The sequence below is a fragment of the Branchiostoma floridae genome, chromosome 6 (assembly GCF_000003815.2).
Source record: "Branchiostoma floridae strain S238N-H82 chromosome 6, Bfl_VNyyK, whole genome shotgun sequence".
NCBI lineage: Eukaryota > Metazoa > Chordata > Leptocardii > Amphioxiformes > Branchiostomatidae > Branchiostoma > Branchiostoma floridae.
In genome coordinates this window covers 19808969-19815007 of record NC_049984.1, presented here as the reverse complement: position 1 = coordinate 19815007, position 6039 = coordinate 19808969, and positions in this window count along the sequence as shown.

The window sequence follows — 6039 nt, the reverse complement described above, 5'->3', positions numbered from 1 at the left end:
TATTTAGGGATATGAAGTTGATATATTGTACGGCAAAACCTAGATCTTACGACAAAACATTCCTCAAAAGACACACACACACACCGCTTTCTATTCGTCTCATCTGCAAAAAAAGCTATGTCATTATAATATCACTTGCCCTTGAAAATTAATTTATAACCATTTGCCATTCTTGCATACAATACAGCAGGTAGGCATATCCTGTATTGTCAACTGAAGCTGTAACATCTATCATAGATGCACCTGGCATGAAGGATGTTGTGGAAGACTGTTGTCCACCATTCAAAGAAAGGACAAATGCCAATGCCCTTTGTGTCCTTGTAACAAACGACCAGTGTACCTCACGTAACATCCCGTTATTCACAATCAAATGTTTCCTTTATCACAATAACAAAGTTAATCTCCGATTGACTGACAACAGCATGGTGCTCATTATATCTGTGTGGAATGTCTTCTGCACTAAAACACTTCAGCGTTTCCTGGACAGATGCTTCAGGATTGTGACTGGGAAGGAGATGGCAATCCTCCACACATACGCATCTCAGCCAGAGGATGTCAGCATCAGGAGCCAAGGCACCATTTCCCTACTCAAAGGTGGAAAAGAATGTTGTCGTAGAGGGATGACCAGAAGGCGTCAAATTGGGGGAGCCTAGAGGAATGGGTGCAGAAAGGCTGCAAGGACAAGATAGTTGTAAGAGGTTAAGTTGCATGTTTGAATCCAGTCAGACAATTCAGGGTTTGCATCAACAATAAATGGTTCTCCTTAATTTTAGCATGATGATTTGACACTGCTTCTGCAGAGACACATGTGGGTGACACCTGCGTGTAAGTATCGCCCAGCACAAAGTTTTCTATGGAGCAGGTGCCAAAGCTGCAGTGCCAAACGTCGCAGTGCAAATTGCTTTGTTTAACAGTCCAATTGGAGTGAAGTATCTTCCAAGATCAGAAATTCGGCCATTGGTTGACATTCTTGGGGAATCAGCCTTTACCTTACAGGCTGTCAATGGCACTGAAATATCCTGCAATTTCAGTTCAGGAAAACGTTGCACTAAGGCTAATTGTTGTTTAATGGTTGCCTTTTTTTGCTTCATATCTTTTTCATCATTCATACTTACATGTATACAGATATCAACCAAAAAGATGCTTGTGTGCATAATATTTTCTGTCATTTTTTTTTCAATGTTCAAGACACATGGGCATTCCTCTATAGTGATCTCGGCAGCTCTACTTTTGGAACTTGGCTGTTCCAGCGTATCAAGAGCTTACTGAAACGAACGCGGTACGAGTTGCGAGAGATAGCACCCACTTCTAACAACTTCAAACGGGTGATCCTAGAAACGTGACGAAGAAACGTGCCCATTCGAAGTGAAAACACTTCTCTAATGTTTCGGACAGAAGATGAGCCACAGCACCGCCAATAACGGTGGACCAAGTCGGAGCGTCACCGGATGTAGATGCATTTAAGGCACTTGCCGACTTGACGTTGCGAAGAGAGTTTGTAGAAAGATGTGCCGTGCACATAGGCGTGTCCGTCGCTCTCTAAGCTACCAACAAGTCATTAAAAGATTCGTGACCGGAAATATTCCTACCGACGAAACCAGAAATGCAAACAGCAAAAGCGGCAATGGCAGAAGCGCCTGGGAGTATTTCAACCCCATCCACTCCTTCCTGGGTGATCGCGCTGCCACCCAGCCAGCATATCAGGTTGCAACGATGCTTGAGGGTGAAGGTACATGCCGCTGATTTAGCGGACTTTGTCGGGTCGGGTTCCGTCATACGCAGAGCCAACAAATCCTTTAAGTTTTGGACGTGCATAGCTTGTTACGTGTATTTTTTCCAGTGAATAATGCTACAAATGTAGGCCATACAGAACCACTAGTTGTCAATTGACTCAGTTGTAAAAGGACGAAGGGAAGTACACGCTAAGCTTATGTCAGATGCTCAGTGTCTCCATGAAGAGCAGATACATGGTATTGTTAACAGCCAGACTGCGATGCAGATACACTCCACAATAAAGAGGGACCTTCATTTCCTGAACAATATGGGACCAACAACTCATATCTTCACCGCACACCTCATAAGCCACCTGAGAAACGAATCAATTAGTAATGTAGCAAAGAGGAAGGTGAAAAGAGGATGAGCGACTGCACAATCACCATTACCGTAGGATCTGCTTGAAGATTAGCGCTGCTAAGGAACACAAAAAAGGAGTGGAGGAGATGTTAGATACCATTGCACCAGGCAGGGGTGACGGCCCAATTCTCCCTGCTGCTGTTAATTATGAGGAAGCAGTGAAAGCCATTAAATTCAGGATGGCCAAGTCCATGGTGAACGTTCTCGAGCACAAGTCGATGACACCTGAAGCTAGGGACAAGATCCTCCGCAGCTACGTCAATGAGAACCTTCGGGGGCAGACGGACAATGTCAGGGAAAGGAAACATGCAGCTTGTAGAGGGCGCTGCGATAAACATGAGCTATATGCAGTGAACTGGAAGTGGGCAGATGTGCTAGAGGAGATGGGTGTGAGCGATTTGAGGGGTACAACAAGGTTTTCGAGCTAGGGCTCGGCATCCCTGTGTTCTCAAAAACAATGTACTATGACATTTTGACAAAAGCTTATCCACACATCCACGATATTCTCAACACAAAGATCCAAAAGGCTCGCTCGGACATGAAAGAGATGGATCCATCCGTGGTTGGCAGCTGGAAGAAGGCAGTGACTTCAGGGGACGGGGTGTACCACACAAGGGGGTATCACAGCAAGAATATGACAGTTCTTGTTGTGGACTACAAGAAGAATGCCCTTATAGCTGCTGTCCACCTCTGCATGCGCGGTGAGGATTCATCCACATCAGACATCTCGCTGTTCGAAGGCACAGCCAAGGCAGCTGAGGGCTACGGGTTCGAGCTAATCTGGCATGAACTGAAAGGAAAAGGTTTCGAGGCCCACGTGCACTGGCAAGATGGGGACAGCTCCAGTGAAAGGTCCTTCGAAAGGTTCCAAAATAAGGTCACTCATTTGGTCCTTTTGATATTTGTCCACAGGACGATGGGGCTGTCCCTAGATTGGTACGGTGACAAGCCATTGAAGTTTTATGTTTGAAGCGCAGTGCAGAGGAGGAGCTGAGAATGACATCCTATGACGTACGTCGCCTCATAGAGACTGGAGTAAAAGAGCTTCAAATAATTCAAGAATCATTGAAGACATACAGAAATGCTGGCAATTTTGGTGCGGTGGCAATGCTTTTAGGAAAGCAGGATGCTCTAGAAAGTCACCTAAAGTTTGCCCATAGCTTGTTAAGGACCAAAAATCCTGATCTTCCTAATGTCCCCAAAAGGGACGATACTGACCGGTACTTGGACAGGTACTTGGCAGGATAGCTTATGCACAAATATGTGGTCAAGCTTGTGAGGCACAAGTTCCCCAACCCACGGGGAAGCCATACCTTGGACACACATGGATGTAAAACCAACACCGTCCCGTCCAACCAAGGCTCTTTTCAGGGGCCAACACTCGTGAGCCACAAAGTGCCGTATCGTATCAATAATTACTTGAATTGTATTGTATGGTATTGTACTGTATTATGTTATATTGTACTGTGGTATATAGTTAACTCGCTTTTTTCTGTTTGGTCGTTCACATATCGCAGTGTCACAGCGCACGATCCTTCTTGGACAGGCAACTTCACCTGTGGCTCTGTCTGGACGGGGCAGTTACATGGGAAGGTGACATGCGCTCGTAGCTACCTAGCATGGCTGGAACAGAAGTTAAAACTGTGATTCTTCGTTCAAAGTTTGTCATCTCTGTACAGGGTATCCCCGGAGACTGTGTCACCTCTGAACAAGCTTGCTCCCTTCAGAGGAGAAAGATTCAATGTAATCTTTGGCAGCGCTGGTGCACTTTATTACAGTCTTTTCCGGGCACTGTCACAAGCACTTCATGGACATGAGAATCAGACTGCTGGCTGCACTAGATATAGCCGAAAACCGCCGCTTCTATAATACTAAGGATGCTAGGTTTATGGATCTGATTAAGAAAATTCCACCGGGTTGCTGTGTTAGATTATATCCCATCCTCCTGAATGCAGCAACAGATATGCAGACTGTTGAAACCATGAACATACATGCCGCCAGTGCTGCTACGGGGTTAAGTCTTCATACTTTCTGTCGAACAACGCAATGCCCTAATTACCTATTAGTGCCCCAGACAAGGAAGATCTTCGGCCTTATTAAATACTGATAATTAGTACTGAGTTGTTGTCTCCTTCATAGCAAAGCAGAATATTTAATCCTTTTACTGTACATTTGGACCTAAATGGAGACTTTGTTATCCTCCCAAAACAGAAAAATCCAAAAGACGGGACTTCTCTCAAGCAGTGATGGCAATGCGCAATGATCTTGTTGCTGACATGGGGGAAGCAGAGTACGAGGCACTTGCTGATGACCAGATTCTTCCTTCACCATCAAACACAGTGAAAGAAAGATGGCAGAACATCCTTGGATGCACCAGTGTAAGTATACAACTTGGGTTTACAACTGTAGTTGTAAATCTTAAGAACTCTTTTTCCAAAATTACCAATATTTGGTTATCATGATACTTATCTTCAACCAATCTGCAGCCCTTGCTACAATTAATGCTTTATCTGCTGTTCTGCAAAAAACTGCTCTACATTAAGATAAATAACATGATCATGAGGAGCACATTGAGAAGAAGGATAGCTTAAATATATCTTTTGGCTACATACTGTAGTTTAAACATCATGTCATGACTAAGTCTTCTTTTTTCAGTACAAATGAAATGGTTCAGAATGCTAGGGACTACAAAGTCGTTGCGCCTCTTGGCAAGAGGTGTTGGTCCCTGGCCTTCCAGCTATTTGACCTCTGTGATAATGGCTCCATTTTAGAGCTGGACGAAGACAAGGCTACCCGCTACCCTTGACCCCATGTGAGGTAAGTTTGAAGCTTGAAATCCCAACTGTTATGCAGTTTGCTTGCTTCCCAATTTTGAACTTCTGATAGTTGGCTATATCAACAGTTTTATTGAAATCATTTAGCTTTGTAGATACTAAACCAGGTGGTCCTTACAATACCTTCAAAACGAATCCTAGTTCAGCTTGAAAGCTTTTCTAATTTTATTTTTGGATTACTGGATTACTCAAAAGCGACCGGAGGGCCACAGGAGGACTGACAGTTTGACATCTCTTAGTACTGTGGGGTCAAAGGTTAACCTTCGGGACCAATGAGTAATTAGGTTAAATAGTATCCTATTTGTCCTGAATTAGTCCTCGGCCCCTCCGTTATGAAGTGATGCGGAAATCGTCTTCCGCCTTCGCCCTCTCTGGCTTTGGAGCCTTTCCTTTCCTGTCCCCTAGTGCCTCCCTACTATGATACTTTCCAAAGGTATCTTCTCGCTCCTTTCCTCTTCCTGTTAACTCTTTCAAATCACTCCCTATCTTTAACCCGCTCTCATTTTCCCATCCTTATCTTCACTCTCTCCCTTTTCCTCTCCCCTTACTCATCTTATCCCTTTCTTATTCCTCTCGAATTGTCCCCCTCACTTCATCTTGTTCTTCTCTGAACTTTTATCACTAACGTTACATAAAACCATTCCTAAGTATTCACTCTCGTTTTCCCAACGCTGATCTTACCCACTCTAATCTTACACAGCGCTTCAAAACATGAGGGAAAACCAGACATAACTGAACCGTGCTCTGTACTGCATCTGGTAAGTCAGCACTATGCGACACAAAAATCATTTAAACACAATCGCACATCATGCTGCTCACTTCTGTCCTCAATGCATGTTTCCCGCGCACACTCCTTTGCCAGGCCTCAGTCCGGCCCAGGTCCTTACGCACTTCCGCCTAGCAAGTCATCCAGCCTCCCGCGGAAACCCATCGCACTGGATTAAGTCACAAAATGTCAGGAAAGAACGTATATGACTTCCCGGATCATCCAGCTTTCCGCAGAACCCCTTCGCACTGGATGTCGCCACAGTGTGTCACGAGAGAAACGTGCACAAATTTTCGGATCGCCCAG